Source organism: Lepidochelys olivacea, assembly GCF_965140295.1.
Source record: "Lepidochelys olivacea isolate rLepOli2 genome assembly, chromosome: 21".
Classification (NCBI taxonomy): Eukaryota; Metazoa; Chordata; order Testudines; family Cheloniidae; genus Lepidochelys; species Lepidochelys olivacea.
In genome coordinates this window covers 13,250,345-13,267,297 of record NC_140431.1, presented here as the reverse complement: position 1 = coordinate 13,267,297, position 16,953 = coordinate 13,250,345, and the positions used below count along the sequence as shown (strand labels likewise).

The 16,953-nt window shown below is 48.7% G+C and overlaps 1 long non-coding RNA gene across 1 annotated transcript in view; it reads left to right on the top strand.

Annotated features, from left to right (window-relative positions):
• LOC311511201 overlaps window positions 1–11,858 on the top strand; it is a 36,187-nt gene extending 24,329 nt beyond the window's left edge. Inside the window, exons 3-4 of the long non-coding RNA XR_014709212.1 lie at window positions 10,540–10,589; window positions 11,634–11,858. This is a non-coding gene — a long non-coding RNA (uncharacterized lncRNA). The remainder of the gene's footprint in view (window positions 1–10,539; window positions 10,590–11,633) is intronic.
• The last annotated feature ends 5,095 nt before the right edge of the window (window positions 11,859–16,953 follow it).

Genomic DNA, 16,953 nt, shown 5'->3' with positions numbered 1-16,953 from the left:
AAATTCATGGAGCACACATTCCAAGTTCCCCCTTAAACACTGAAACAGCACCACGGGTCTGGGGCGGGTGCAGAGAGATTAGGGCCTGTATTTCTGGGGGGAAATCTCCTCCGTGCCCCATCAGGCAAGAATTAAGGACTCCTGCAACTGAATGGCTCAGCCTTGGGGTGGGGGAAGGCAGGGCTGGTGGGATTTGTGGATGAAATCATTAAAAGGGGGAAGACACACCAGGACAGATAGTGGGTCCAAATCCATCTTGCCGACGACTGCAATATACCCAGAGGGGAAAGACTACTCCTCTGTTGGGGAATAGGTGAAAGCTCAGAGCCAGCGAGTGAGGCCCAGGTTTTCTCCTGGGGGAAGCCAATGAAGGGCTAGGGTTACAACACCTTTTTGGGTAGTAGACAGCGACTCAGGAGACCAGAGTTCAGTTCTCTGCTCTGCCACTGAGCTCTGTGTGACCTTGGGCAAGTCAAGCAACCCTGTGTCTCAGTTCCCCTTCTGTCAAATAGAGGTAATAGCCCTTCCTAGCTCCTTCCTTAAAGAGTGAGAGTCACTTGGGTACTAATGTGATGGAGGCCACATAGGAATTCTGTCATGATTTCAACAATTTCCATCCCACCGTCAACCTCAGCCTGGACCAGTCCACACAAGAGATCCACTTCCTAGCCACTACGGTGCTAATAAGCGACTGTCACATAAACACCACCCTATACTGGAAACCTACTGACCGCTATACTTACGTACATGCCTCCAGCTTCCATCCAGGACAAACCACATGATCCATTGTCTATAGCCAAGCTCCACAATACAATTGCATTTGCTCCAACCCCTCAGACAGAGACAAACACCTACAAGATCTCTATCAAGCGTTCTTACAACTACAATACCCACTGGCTGAAGTGAAAAAACAGATTGACAGAGCCAGAAGAGTACCCAGAAGTCACCTACTGCAGGACAGGCCCAACAAAGAAAACAACAGAACACCACTAGCCATCACCTTCAGCCCCCAACTAAAACCTCTCCAACGCATCATCACAGATTTAGAACCTATCCTGAAAAATGATCCCTCACTCTCACAGATCTTGAAAGACAGACCAGTCCTCACTTACAGACAGCCCCCCAACCTGAAGCAAATACTCTCCAGCAACCACACACCACACAACAGAACCACTAACCCAGGAACCTATCCTTGCAACAAAGCCCGTTGCCAACTGTGCCCATGTATCTATTCAGGGGACACCATCACAGGGCCTAATAGCATCAGCCACACTATCAGAGGCTCGTTCACCTGCACATCTACCAATGTGATATATGCCATCATGTGCCAGCAATGCCCCTCTGCCATGTACATTGGCCAAACTGGACAGTCTCTATGCAAAAGAATCAATGGACACAAATCTGACATCAGGAATCATAACATTCAAAAACCGATAGGAGAACACTTCAACCTCTCTGGCCACTCAGTAAAAGACTTAAGGGTGGCAATTTTGCAACAGAAAAGCTTCAAAAACAGACTCCACGGAGAAACTGCTGAGCTTGAATTAATATGCAAACTAGATACCATTAACTTGGGTTTGAAGTTAATAAAACTTGGAGTGGCTAGCTCTTTACACATATTCAATCTATTTCCCCATGTTAAGTATCCTCACACCTTCTTGTCAACTGTCTAAATGGGCCATCTTGATTATCACTATGAAAGTTTTTTTTCTCCTGCTGATAATAGCTCATCTTAACTAATTAGCCTCTCACAGTTTGTATGGCAACTTCCAACTTATCTGTATGTATATACATCTTCTTACTCTATGTTCCATTCTATGCATCCGATGAAGTGGGCTGTAGCCCGTGAAAGCTTTTGCTCTAATAAATTTATTAGTCTCTAAGGTGTCACAAGTGCTCCTGTTCTTTTATTAAAACAGAGAGAGATTCTGTTATCTGCATTGGCCTAGAGCATGGTACATGTGTGTCTCCTGTCAATTTAACAGATGGGATTAGAATTGGAAAGAGTACAGAGAGAGGCAACAGAAATTATTAGGGGAAGGAAAAAGCTTCCACATGAGGAGAGATTAAAAGGAGTGGCACTGTTCAGCTTAGAAAAGGAACGACTCGGGAGGATATGAGAGAGGTCTATAAAATCAGGAATGGTGTGAAGAGAGTGAATGGGGAAGTGTTATTTACCCCATCACATAACACATGAACCAGGGGTCACCCAATGAAATTAATAGGCAGCAGGTTTAAAAGAAAGTGTACTTCTTCACACAACACACAGCCAGTCTGTGAAAGTTGTTGCCAGGGGACGTTGTAAAGGCCAAAAGTATAACTGGTTTTAAAAAAGAATTAGATCAGTTCATGAAGGATAGGTCCATCAATGGCTATTAGCCAGGATGGGCAGGGATGCAACCCCATGCTCTGAATGGCCCTAGCTTCTTTTTTGCCAGAAGCTGCGAGTGGAGCACAGGGGATGGATCACTATAATTGCCCTGTTCTGTTCGTTTGGGGAGGGATAGCTCAGTGGTTGGAGCACTGGCCTGCTTAAACCCAGGGTTGTGCGTTCAATCCTTGAGGGGGCCTTTTAGGATCTGTGGGGAAAATTGGGGATTGGTCCTGCTTTGAGCAGGGGGGTTGGACTAGATACCTCCTGAGGTCCCTTCCAACCCTGATATTCTATGATTCCCTCTGAAGCACCTCGTGATGGCCACTGTTGGAAGACAGGATACTGGGCTAGATGGACCATTGGGCTGACCCAGTGCGGCCATTCTTATGATTATAGGACAATTATTGACGATGTTTTGATCCCCTTGCCTCCAACTGGAATTGAGGGCACGCAGAACCATTCATTCTAGGGCTTGCCCAGCTGCCTGCTGCTTCAGGGATCTCTGAGTCTTTAGCAATGGGATGGGTGAGGGATAATGAAGCAGGAGGCCAGGGGTGTGAAATGAAGAGTAAGGAGGGGAGCAGCTGAGCAGTGGAGGTTGGTGAGATGAATGGAGGCTAGTGAGCGGGATGAGTTAGGCGGAGTGCCCTTGCAGGGGCAGAGCCTCGGCTGGTGTAAATCAGCAACGGCTTCAATGGCGTTGCACTTATTTACACCCATTGAGGATCTGTCCCGAAGCACAGCCAAGATGAGATTGTCCCAGCCTGCCTAATGTGCTTCCCCCCACTCTTTCTCCATCTCCAGACGAGATGGACACAATATCTGTCTCGCCACCGACGGAGCAACATCTTGCCTGGTGTGGCAGCAAACAGACGCAATGCACAACCCTGACGCGTGGAGACGACTCCCTTCTTGCACGCCCTGGGTTTGCAGCCACTCAGCTACCACCTTTGCAAATGTGCAGGAGGCCAGGGGCTCCCCAAAGATCTCAATCTTTCTCCAGAAACTATTTGGAAAGAACTCCCCCATGCAAGCGATCCCAGCGCCTTTGAACGGCACTGCCTAGGGAATCTATTTCCCAGCCCGCATCAATTGTTTGAGGAATTGCTTTATACAAAACAGCCCGTTGGGGTCTGTGGCAATATATTTATGTTGCATTTTTCTCCCCCCGCCCCGTGTCTGGAATTTGTACTGAAATGTGTTGGAGGGAATAAATCAGAGCCACATACTGAAAGAGGAACTCAGGCTGTCTTTTCCAGCCGCAAGCCAGGAGCATTCTCTTTAGCACACGCTTGGCTGCGATGGTGACAAGCAGAACACAAGAGGGAACTGCACCAGTGGGGAAGGTCTTCTGGGGCCAGCCCCTTGGCTGGTGGAAATTGGCATCGTTGTCACCAGTGGAATGTTGTTGATTTTTGCCAGCCAAGGACCTGGCTCTTGGTCAGAAGCCAAAGTCTAAAATACCAGCGTGAGGGAGGCTGCAAAGGGGGCAGCAACCCGGCCTGCCCGTTCCAGGGAACGGCTGGTGTGTTGACGGGTCAGGCCTGGAATGTTCTGGGCCCTGAATCTTGATGACTGTTCCCTGCACTCTTACCAACGTGGGCAGGCAAAACTTTCCCAGGTTATCCGGGGCTCTTGGTGGGGCCCACCCTGAAGCTGCCGTGCCAGCCCCTTTAACCTGCTCGGTGCCCTATTTCTGCATTGCCTGGGACATTTTACCCCCCTCAGTCCCTCAGGGGAAAGGGGTTGCTAGGAAACTGCTTTCCTCACACCTGGTTCAACTCACCTGCAGGCTATTACTCTCAGCAGGTGCAAATGGGGCAAAGGGGCCCAGGGGAGGAAGAGGACTTGGTCTCAGCAGATGTGGACACCATGGAAGTTGGGGTTGGGGATGCCCAGAGGAAGCCCTGGGGCTGAAGTTCCGGTCCTGGTTTCAGTCTAGGGAATGCTTTCTTTCCTAATGGCATCCAGCCTTCTGGGGTTTCCTCTCCCCATCACGGTCTCTTTCTCCAGCAGAAAGGGCCCCAGGGCACAGAGCTTTAACTTGCTTTCTTGATATTGGGCCTGATCTTGCATGACTGGGGGCAAATGGGGATTTTGGTCGTGGGCTTCAGTGAGGGCAGGATTGGGCCCAATATTCTTTGCTTATCAGGGTCTCGTATAGGTTGAATGGGATGGACCCTGGCTCCTGTATAGACTGGATCCAGTCTGGATTGAATGGGAGGGGCCCTGGATCCTGTATAGACTCTATGCAGTGACCTGCCAGTCTGTGTAGACTGTGTGGGATGGATCCGATATGGATTAAATGGGACAGGCCCTGGATCCTGTATAGACTGTATGGGATGGATCCGGTACGGGTTGAATGGGAGGGGCCCTGGATCCTGTATAGACTCTATGCAGTGACCTGCCAGTCTGTGTAGACTGTGTGGGATGGATCCAGTATGGATTAAATGGGACAGACCCTGGATCCTGTATGGGATGGATCCGGTACGGATTGAATGGGTGGGGCCCTGGATCCTGTATAGACTGTGTGGGATGGATCCAGTGCGGATTGCATGGGACAGGCCCTGGATCCTGTATAAACTGTCTGGGGTGACCCGCTATCCTGTAGCGACTGTATGGGATGGATCCGGTACGGATTGAATGGGTGGGGCCCTGGATTCTGTATAGACTGTATGGGATGGATCCGGTACGGACTGAATGAGAGGGTCCCTGGATTCTGGACAGACTGTATGGGACGGGTCCTCTACCCGGGGTATGGCCTGGTGCCTTCCTTGTGGGCTATTCCTGTTCCGTCCCAGGGTTTGTTTTGCAGCTGGGCTCACAGAGCAGCCCCAGAGCTTCTGCCCCTCCCTCCCTCCCCCCCAAGAATTTCTGCGTCAGCCAAGGCGAGGTGCCGCAGGGTGGCTGCTGGCGCTGGGGTGAGCCGCAGACCGGCCTGTCTGAAGGTGCTGGAGAGAAAGTTCCTTTCAGATGTCTGCTGGAAAGTGACTGACCCCAGGCCGCCGAGGGCCTGCAGCTAAGCAGAGCGTTTACCTTGAAATATTGCATGAGATTCATTTGAATGGATCCATTGTAGCCTCTTTCTGTCTTGTCTTTCCCCTCCTCCCTCCTTTCTTCTCCTCCCCCCCCCCCCCCATCGCTTCTCTCTTCCTTTCTTCGCTTGTCAGCCGGCTCGTCTGTCCCTTCCGTTCTCCGCACCCGCCCCGAAGTCCCATTTCATTCCTCCACCTCATTTAACAAAACAAGAACAACCGCGAGGCTCTGGAGAACTAGAATGGCCGTCCAGGATCCGAATTTACACCGGATCTAAAGTCGGGATCTTGCACCTAGACCTAAACCTGAAAAAGGAAGGTCGACTCTTTCTTGTGTTCACTGGATGCCTTGAATCAATTTACAGAACTCAATCAATCGGAATTCGTGCACGTAACCCTAATAGGAACCCAGCGCCTCCCCTTTCTCTTAAACCGTTTCTAATTCGAATCGGCTCCTTCTCTCCCCAGACGAGGAAGTGGGTTTATTTAAGGAATTTCTCTTAATTAAACCAATTTGGGGTTTATCCGAACAGCCGAGACTGAGTTAGTTGTTTTGACTAATTCCCACCGGGGGCAATGTTTTCTCTGGAGGTAGACAACAGGACACTTTAGAGAGCTTTCTCTCTTTTCCACAGCTATGTTTATCGAGCTATTTCAAATACATAGCGACCGATATAGCAATTAAATTAGATAGTTGGGATGGATAAAAATACAAAGTCCTGGGTTTTCCCAATTTTATTTCCCCAGGTCTCAACAGAGGCAAACATTCAGGATTGAAGGGCGATCAATGGGACAAAATTTAGCAATGCCCTTAGCTGAGATTATATTTTTAAATTTGCAACGAGGGGGGTGACCCCAACTGTTATGTAAAGAGATGGGAGATTGTTCTGTTGAGCATGGAAAGATCCTTGGGCTGAATTGATCCCCCAAATTAGGGTGATGCCCCCCCCCAAATCTGATCAACAAAATGATCCTGCCGTTTTTCTCCTGCTGCTTCTCTTTAACACACACCCCATTTCTATGGAGTCTGCGGATTTATACACAGCAACACGGGGACCTAAATCAATCAGGCAGGGTAATAAAGAAAATCAGAGACGAGAGAAGAAGTGGCTCCGCGGTGCTAGAGAGTTTCCCGTGTGTATTTTGATGGGCTCTTTCGACTCAGAGAAGACAGACGGGTTATGAAGCTGGCAGGGTGAGCCGCTGGGGAACAGCTCCACAATTCTCGGGTAAAGGGGAAAAACGCGGAGACCATTATTCGAGGGATGGGGGCAAGAGAGAAACTCTCCCGCCGTGGGGAGGAAATGGATACAGGCCTGTATACTCAGCCATCACCGCGGTATCTGGGCGCGCTAAGAAGTCAAGGGAGACCTGGCCCTGCCCCGGTTAGCCTGTGGACTAACCAGGCATCAAACCTAGTCAATTTCACCTCGTCAATGTCTCTTGGCTTAAGCAATTCCTCCCTTGCCAATTTCTTTCCTTGGCCAAAGCAAAAATCGGAGAGGGTTTTTTGTTTGTTGTTTTGTTTTTAATTGTACGTCCCACGCAATCTCATGGGGCGCTGGGGAAATAAACGGAGCAGAAAAGTCATCAGGGAATGAATGATTTCTGCCCAGGACCCTTATGGGCGGGGGAGCTTTGTGTCTGTCCTTGCTCAATCCCAGGGACAGCTGTGATTCCCCGCTCTGCTTTTGTACCAAAGACAAGCAAGGAAGCCACCCCCCGCATGAGAGAGATCGGCTTCGGGAGACGAAAGCAGGAAAAAGTGAGAGTCAAACTTTCCCTCTCACACTTTAAATCGCTCCCTTGTCCCTCTGCACTGGCGGGCCCGTTTCTCCTCCGCCCGTGCCCCTGTTTAGCGGCGAACCCCAGCGAGCCTGGTCAGAAGATTCGCCGCTCCCAGAATCTTCCCCCGTTTTCTTTTCAAAGGGGGAGCTGAGAACATGATTTGGGGGGGGGGGGCAGCGCTGGGGCTGCTGGGTAAACCTCTGACTACAACTGTCTCCGGATAGCGGGGTGGGGGCTGCCATTTTTCTTCCACCCAGACCTTTTCTCTTTCTCTCCCCCCCAGCCTTTCTCTCTCCTCTCCTCTGTTTGCGGTACCTGCTTCCCCTTTCTCAGGGGCAGAGTTGTTTACACAGCCTGCTGCCTGCCAGTCTACAAGGGTCCGTCCATTCCAACTGCTTCTAATTAAGCTCAAACTGTGTTTTTTATCAGGAGGGCTAGATTCAAAGGGCGCAGACATGAAGGGCCACGTAGTAAATAGTTTCCTACAGCTGACCCTGTCTGGCAGGGAAGGAAATCAAGGGCTAGGGATTGCCCCGAATTTGGCTTTAAATATTTCAAGACCGTCCAGCGGAGACTCGCAGAAAGATTCGTCCCAGAATTTATGTTGTGCTTAGAGAAGCAGGGGGGCCTTTCATTTCAGCCCTGAGTTTCTAGTAATCCTCATCTCGGCTCATTTAGGAGGAAAGTGCCAGGGTGTTAAGTGAATCTGATGAAAGAGAAGAGGGGGAAAGGATAGTAAAATGGAACAGATTTAGTGCGCACTTGGGTTCAATATGAAACGCACAGACAGAGAGCTGCCTTTCTCAGAGAAGGGCGCGCCTCTATAAATCACCGCGGGTTGAAATGTTTCCACTGATCCAATTTTTCCCACGAAAATGGATTTTTTGCTATTGTGGACAAACTAAACTGGCCATGGAAGAGGTTAGTTTGTGTTACAAGAAATCTTCTTGGGCTTCCCCCCGAATGAGAAACCAAAACCTGAAACTTCTGTTTTCAAATCACTTTTTTTCTTTTGGTTTTTTGCTTGATCAAAAACAGGAAAAATCCCCCCCCCGCCCCATGAGCAAATGAAATTAAAATATTTTGTTTGATTTTTTTTTGGGGGTGTGTGTGAAAAAATACCGCATTTCTGACCAGCACTATCTAATCTCTCTATCCTGTGTGATGGATCGCCAGGTGTGTATATGTATAGATAAATGCAAGTGGATATGCGCGTGTGTGTACACAATAAAAGATCAAATCCAATTCGGCAGCATTTTGGACTCTATAAACATGAACGAACTTCTGCCTAGAATACAGAGAAATGTCTGACTTTGCATGAGACCTACATTATTTTCATCTGAAGAATTGTTTACCCCTTTACACATATTTGTGTGGCTCGAGACCGAGAGAGACTGGGGATTAACAGACTGAGAATGATCGAGAATTATGAATAATTAGCATGAGAGAATTATTATTCTTGAGAATTAACATGTGATATAAATATGGACAGACGTTCCTACGAGGAAATACATCATCGAGAGAGGTACATAGAGGTTTGAAATTAATTCAGCAACTGGAACATGGTAACAGAGACGCAGAACCGTTCAGGGTTTTAGCCAAAATATGGGTACTGCTCTTCCAAATGGGATGGGAATGTTCTCGGATTTGCGCGGGTATATTTTAGACGCACAAATGCTAGATCCTCCGATGAAGGGAGCGGTAGCTCAGGAAAGCTGATGCTCAAATAAATGGGTTGGTCTCTAAGATGCCACGAGTCCCCCTGTTCTCTTTGGGCTACAGACTAACAGGGCTGCTCCTCTGAAACCTACAGCCAGTAGCTGCGCCAGGAGAGAGTGTTGATTTGTGAAGTACTGTAGCCCCTAGGTGAGCATACAAAGCAAGGAGAAAGCGAAGGATGAATGCTTGCTTCTCTGGCCCAAAGAAGGGGGCTCTCCTCCCCAGCTTTACGGAGCAGCGCGGGGACAATAAGCCCGAGCTGCGTTTGCGTTTTGCAGGCTGTGGGGCTGCGGGGAGCGGCTCCTGCTCCCCCCCCCCCTTCGGGCCTGCGCTTTAATGGAAGATTCAACAAATGCCCCGTTTTCTGCCTTTGATTTCAGCAGCGGGGCCAGGGTCTATGACTGGGCTGCTGGGATGGGAAACGGGGCTTAAGCTCATCTGAAGGGAAAAGGATTTACATCTGGGGGGGGGGGTAGGAATTGCAGGTCGGGCAGGCTGGGTATCCATGTGTGGGAACCCCAACAGCACGGAGACACCTGATGCAATTGCAGGGCATTCCTTTCGGTAAGATGTAGTGTCATTATTTTAGTTTATTATGCGACTGCATTGTCACCCTGAGCTCACTCTTGGAACTCAGGGCCACTTTAACAAGAACAGTAACTGATCATTAACCGTTGGAACTCACAGCCACTTTTTAACCATAACAGTAATTAATAAGTGGCAGTGAAGTCTAGAGGTTATTTAATGGTGAAAAATGGAGTGAAAGAAGAACAATAACATTGGCCAATCTGGATATTTTCTATGCGAAAGAATAAATGGACACAAATCTGACACTAGGAGAACACTTCAACTTTTCTGGCCACTCAGTAAAAGACTTAAGGGTGGCAATTCTGCAACAGAAAAGCTTCAAAAACAGATACCAGCGAGAAACTGCTGAGCCTGAATTAAGATGCAAACTAGATACCATTAACTTGGGTTTGAATGGAGACTGAGAGTGGCTGGGTCATTACACATATTCAAGCTATTTCCCCATGTTAGGTATCCTCACGCCTTCTTGTCAACTGTCTAAATGGGTCATCTTGATTATCACTAGGAAAGTTTTTTCTCTTGCTGATAATAGCTCATCTTAATTAATTGGCCTCTTACTCCACCTTTTCATGTTTTCTGTATGTATGTGTATATATAAATGGGTTCGTCTCTAAGGTGCCACAAATCCTCCTTTTCTTTTTGGAAATACAGACTAACAGGGCTGCTCCTCTGAAACCTGTACATCTATCTTCTTACTGTATGTTCCATTCTATGCATCCCATGAAGTGAGCTGTAGCCTACGAAAACTTACCATAGAATATCAGGGTTGGAAGGGACCCCAGAAGGTCATCTAGTCCAACCCCCAAGAGCATTTATTATGCTCTAATAAATTTGTTAGTCTCTAAGGTGCCACAAGTCCTCCTGTTCTTTTTTTAATAACTGTATTGTTATGGCTGAAACTCATTGTTGATGTTCTGTTATTCAGTTATTTTAACATCAATGCAACCGTCATTGTTATAATTAATTGGCATTTGATTATTATTATACTGGATGATTATTTTAGCCGTGTAATATTTTGTGTGTTGTTTATTCTAGTGTTATTTTCCTGCTGTCATCAGCATCATCAAAGTTTGTTGTATCGGTAGGTATCATTATGTTGTCTGTTAGTGTGTGTTGTTATTTGCCTTTTATTAGGTTGCATTAATGTCCGTAGAGTATTATCCTTCAGGTATATATTGTTTGTGTTTTATCATTTTCAAGTCTGGTTATTTTTAAGAGCTAGGTATTATGAAATAATAATACGTTAAAAACAATCCTATTCTAGATTAGATTATTATCCCCCAGCGTTGTGTTTTGGCTTGCAGACTGGTAGGTTTGGATTCATCATTATCTAACGCTATAGATCACCCGGCATTAATATCCAGGATGGTTTTCGGGCCAAAGGATCTAAGGGGCTTTGCAGATTTTCAAAGCATTAGGACGGCATTCACAGTCAATGTAATGCCCTCGCCTTCCGTGTTTTAACCCCTCTCTGTCCGAATCCTCTTGGGCAGTAATCTGAGTGTATAAATAAGGGGATTTTAAATAGCGCCCCAAATGCCAATTATCCGGGGCAAAGACAAGGAGACAAACGTGAGCAGCGAATTGTCAAGACAGGAAAGTAGCTTCTCTTCTCTCGAAAGCTTTGTGCGATTGCCAAGGAGCCCAGAACTTTTACAACCTCCCTCGCACCTCGCCTCGGCTTTTTCCATTCTTTATTTTCTGCACTGATTTCCCCCATCTCCTTTTGCGCTGCTCAGCTTCTGAAACTGCCCTCTTCGCTGGTGGAGAAAATCACTGTGGTATGCTCGCTTTGCATGGGAAAAAAAGCAAAGCCCAGGTCCACACCGGCTGCGGTGAAATCCCGGCTGCATCGAAGCCAACGGCAAAAATCCCATTGACTCCGGGGGAGCCCGGATTTGACCCCACAGTCCTGTGCTCCTCGTTCCCATAGACTTCAATAACAGCTTGCTTGCCTGAGCGAGGAAGATACAAGGGGGTTATTACACGGGATCCCCCAGTCTGCATCAGCAAAGGATGGAGCGGTGGAAGCAATCTCCATCCAGTTCCTTCCCACAGTTTTCAGTAGAAATTACAGGCACTCTAATTTCTATGTATGTATAATATTCCTTTCTTATTTCTCCAGGTAGAGCCCGCACCAACACGGCTGGATTCTCAAAGTCCGAATGCCCACACGCTTAACTTTGCCCACTGGTTCCTTGACTAAATCTGACTCTGCGCCACTGAAGTCAAGGGGAACTTTGGGAATGACTTACAAGGGGCAGGGTCTGCCCTACAGGGGAGACATTCTGCCCTCGCTGAAGTCAATGGCAAAACTCTCGGTTGATTTTACTGGGCTCAGGATTTCCCCCGTTGCCTGTAAAATTAAGCCCGTGCGTAAATCTTTGCGCGCAGGAGGCTGGCAAGAGCGCAATTCTTAATGAATTTCGGTAATATTTGTCTGCACGATTTATGCAGCGTTGCACATCGCAGATGATTATTATGGTGATAATAAACCCCAGTATGTTCACATCTATTGTTAAGCACAATGTTGATCGTGGTAATACTTAACAATGGAATAGCAAATAATTTAAGCTAACCTGGGGTCCATAAAACGAAAACTGACCTCTTGATATATTGGTCTATCATAGGCAACATTCATTCACCAATAGACGTTTCTCTCTGCTTTCCTTTGTTTCCTAATATACCTTTCCCCAATTTTAATATTGCAGCACGTGGGGGGGACAGACGACGACCTTTTGTATCTATGACCAATTATTGTTAAAATCCAACAAATATGGAAATAGTTAGATCGATAGATGAAAAGGAAAGAAAACCACCACCCAGAGTTAAATATAAATACGAAGGAAATAACTGTTCCAGCATTTCAGGAAGGGCTTTTTTTATTATTATTATTAGTTTAGACATTTTAGAAAGTGAATTTAAAAACACACACAAATAGAAACAGATGCGGGAAGGAGGGATAAGATGTGGAGTCAGAACAAGATTGAGAGGGGAAAAAACACTTTCCCTTCAAAGTTCCTTCGATTTCTGATCTAGCTGATCACAGAATAAATGTGTAGAAGCCAAACAGAAAGAGAGGAGAGAAAAGAAAGAAGAATGACCGAGAAGGACTATGTAAAATATCTTTCTTTGCTCTATGCGGTGCTTTGTCTATCTTTGAAAAAATGCAGGGAGTTTGATCCCGTGAGGATTATTACAATTTGGTGCTTGTCAATGCTAAGGAGAACCGGCAGAGAAAACAACTCGTTTGATTTTCCTGGAGTATTAGCGGGGATTTCTGTGAATTGCCAAACAAAGTTTATTTTTCAGTTTTAAGTTCAAATAAATTCCCTGGTCCTCTGTCCCACGTTCCCCCCTCCCCTTTGCAAGCGAGAGGTGGGAAATTTGCAATTTGCTCGGAGATCCCTCTGAAACCCCCCGACCTTGCAGGTTTGGCTTCAACGGGAGCTTTGCCGGAGGATTGCAGGGTCGACCCTGGAATCGAATGAAATGAGGGAGAAAACGGGACAGTTCTACCATGCAGGGGGGAGGGATGGGGGCGGATTGCACAGGTTCATTTGAGCTGCTTATTGCTCTGGAAAACAATGAGAGAAAAGCCCAGAACCGCTGTATAGTGTCTGAAATACAATCACTGGGCTCGGAGGGAAAATGCGAAGAGAAAGAAATAAGTATACAAGGAAGGAGAGAGAGATGAAAGAAAGGAACATACGAGGAAATAAAAAAGAAAGAAGGAGACGTACACTAAAGAAGGAAAGAAACAAACAAACAAGGAAGGAAGGAGGGAGAGACAAGAAAGAAAGCAAGAAAGAAAGAAAGCGAAGAAAGACAAGGAAGAGGACAAGCAAGACAAGGAGATAGAGATAAGAAAGAAACACACATACAAGAAAGAAAACACTAGAGGAAGAAACGTAAGGAAGGAGAGACAAGAAAGAAGGAAACAGAAGGAAGGAAAGAAAGAAACAGACAGACAAGAAGGAAAGACAGAGAGACAAGGGAAGCGCTATCCCAGGAAGGAAGGGGGAGAGGAGAAACAGATGGCAATGCGTTTCATAAACGGCTCTTCCTCCCCAGCAGTGGTTCTGTAACGCTTTTCAGAGAGATTGGCTAAAGTCACACAGTCCCCCCCTCGCCGGGTCCGGCTGCCCCAGCCCTGGCCGTCGGTGCCTGTGTGCAAGGCCACCTTCGCTCCCAGCACGGCCCCTTCTTACCCACCCCTGGCTATTCCTGCCCCCGGGAGGCCAGTGCAGGGCCCAGACCCCCCTTTACCTTCGGCCACGGCCTGGTAGAAAGCCTTCCCGTTGACAGACAGCGCCTGGTGGCTCGGGCTGGGGGACTCCAGGTATTTGTGGGCCGCTTTCTCCTGGGCTGGAGGGTCCGTGTCCGGGTAGCGGCCCGGCCTGGGGCTGAGCCGCAAGGGCTGCGGGGGAAGCGGGTGATGCTGAGGGGGGGTCGGTAGCTTCTGGGTGCCCTGGAAGGTGCGCCGCTGCAGGCCTGGAGCTGGGGGGGCTTTGCCTGCGGGCGGGGGCGCGCTGGGGCAGAAGGAGAGGCAGCCCTGCGCCTCCATGGCCGGCAGATAACGGGGCTGCGGGGACCCAGCCGCGGCGCAGACTTTGAGCCGAGCGGGGAGGGATCGCAAACCCCCTCCCCCCTCAGAAAACCGGGCTCAGCCTGACTTAAACCACTAGGGATCCAGTCACGTGCGTCCCTCATCAGGTTTATTAACTCTCTAATCCCAGCCCAGCCCCCTGGGCTAAAACAGAGGGACCAGGACTCCCCCTGGGCCTATCCTGCCTTCCCTCTACAGCCCGGTGGTCCTTATTGCCGCCCGCAGGCCTGAAGCGCTCCAGGGCTCCCCACTCTCCCTCAGCTTTCCTGGGACTGGCTGGAAATGCGCCGCCCAGTCACCCACGCCAGGTCTGTCCTTGTTTAAACCTTCATCCCAGCACAGGAAAGCACCCAGAGCTCCCAACGGGGAGGGAAGGATCTGGCAGCTCTCCCTTTGGCAAGGATCTGCTGGATTTGGCTGGAAGAGCTGGGGTGAGGGTCCCCTTATGGCTTTCCCTGGGCTTGCGTTTTAATTCCACGATCTTTTTTGGTTTAATTACCAGAAGCCAAATAACCGAGCCAGCTTCTGCTCTGTGTCTCAGCGGCCGGGCTCCACCGGATCTTGGAGACAAGGAAGATGAGATTTTTGGCTTTTCTTCCCCAGGTCTCCCCTGGTCCTTTTCGTCAGTCAGGCTATTTTTTCTTCCGATCACCTGCACGTAATTAGCCTCCCGGTTTAGCTAATCTACACAGTTGATATTAGAATAGGCTATCTCGTCCCCAGGCATACGTCCCACCCAAGCTGGAGGTCTGTGCTCGGTTACAATCTCTGCCTCCTTCTCACAGTATATGAAGTCGATGCGCCTGGGAAGCGCTTGCATTGTTCCGTATTGTATATGACAGGCACAGAGAGGATTGCGGGTCAAAAGGAGAACATGTCGTCTGAAAAAATCAGTACTTTTTTGAAAAGGGGGAAAACAGCAAAACAGCCCCGTGGTTTGTGGAAGTTTATTGCAGAGGGGGCCCAAATGGGGAGCTTTCCCCTCTATCTGGAGCGCAGAAACTGCCTCCCAGCCAAGCTAAAGCCGCCCAGGAAAGAGGGGCTTCCCTTTTCACTGTGCCACAAGGGGCGTATTACAGTGGGGGTGGTGTGTGTGGGGGCATTGTGTAAATGCAATTGACAAGAAGAGAATGGCATTATTCTTCCTCCCCTTCCAGAATCCACGGTCTAGGAGGGAAACGGACAGAGGTAAATCACCCCGCACCCATTCCCTGAATGCAACAGCGGCCCTCGCAGGGGGAGCACCGAAACAGACACCAGGTCTTGGGAAATGGGGACCGGCTGGGAGAGCCTGGTGGGCGGGGGGAGACGGAGACCAGAGGAGGACAAATACTTCCTTTGAACTCCATCAGGGGCACGCTGCTCCTGGCCTGGAGGGCGACTCCCCGCTCTGCCCCTGCAGCCTGCGGGCTGAATCACTGCCATGGGTTCCCAGGGAGCCCGAATTGCACCCTGCGCCCGTGTTCGCCCCACACATGCGGGGGCCAGGAGAGCAATGGGGTTAATCCTCCCCCCTAGGCACGTTTCTTCTTTGCCGAGGGCGATCTGCTTTAGCCAGGGCCTCTGCCTGTCCCGGGGTCCTTGGCTGCACTGCGCGGCAATCGCCGGCCCGGCTGGCTTTGCTGTATTCGGCATGTTGGTAGCCTGCTTCCCTTGCGGGGTCACGGTCTTCCCGGGGCCAGGCTCCGCTGGGCTGCGGGCGGCTGAGCTCAAGGTTGAGTGCTTTTCTCTTTCCACTGCAACCGCAGCCGTCCGTCTCCTCTGCGATGCTGCAGGAGAGAGAGTTTGGAAAGTGAATCCCTGCGAGGTAAAAGAATCTCCCCTTAAAATTTCAGGGTTTAAAAAGAAAAAAAAAAGAAAAGAAAAAGTCCCTTGATATGAAAACAAAACCAACTAGCCAAAGCTCACCGAAACAAAAGGCAGCTAAACAGCCCCCACCGACTAACCGATCAACCAGAAATAATTCATAATATTAATTCATAATAAATATTTAAAAGAAACATAAAACTTCCCAAGGGAACAAATACAAATCATGCAAAAAAACCCCCCGCCAAACAAAAACATTCTCCCAATCCAAACGCCCAGACACAACAACAACTAAACACAATCAAATCAAAGCAAGAAAAACACCCAACTGGAGAGACAACAACCCACCAACAAAACAAACACTTTGTTATATGTACAGCGCCGAGCACGAGGCTCCATTGACAGGCTCCCAGGAGCAGCTATTGCAATACAATACATTTCTTCCTCTTCTTCCAAAGTTCTCCAAATCCCTCCTCCCCCCAACGAGCATCAAGAAGGGGAAAGAACGAGGAAAAATGAGCATGAAAAGCAATTCAACCAGAACAAGAAACATCCTCCCCCACCCCACTGTTTTCTTCCCCCATTTTATGAACATCAGGTTACAGAGCTTTCCAAGCCAAGGCGGCATTCAAGTGCCTGTTCGGTCTGGGCGAAGGGGCGAACACCTGTGGGCAGGGATGAGTAATGGTTGCAGGACAATAATCTTCAGGTGTTGGTGGTTGGAAAGGGGGGGGGGTGCTCTTGCACATTGCTCACCAGTCTTGGGGAATAACACCAGCCAGCTTGGCACAAATCAAAGTGCTGACACCCATGTGAAAGAAGCAGGTGGAAGAGGGGGGGAAATGCAGCTCGTTACACACTTTGCAAGTAGGGAAGGGAAATATTTGCCTGACTTAACTGCAGCAAAAGTCTTGTGTTAATTACACCTGGAGGGAAGGCTATGTGTTCTGCTGGCCATGTGTCTGCACCATTAGCCCGTTGAAATCAATGGAAAAGCCAGCCACTGACTTCCAAAGGACTTTGGCTCAGGCCCT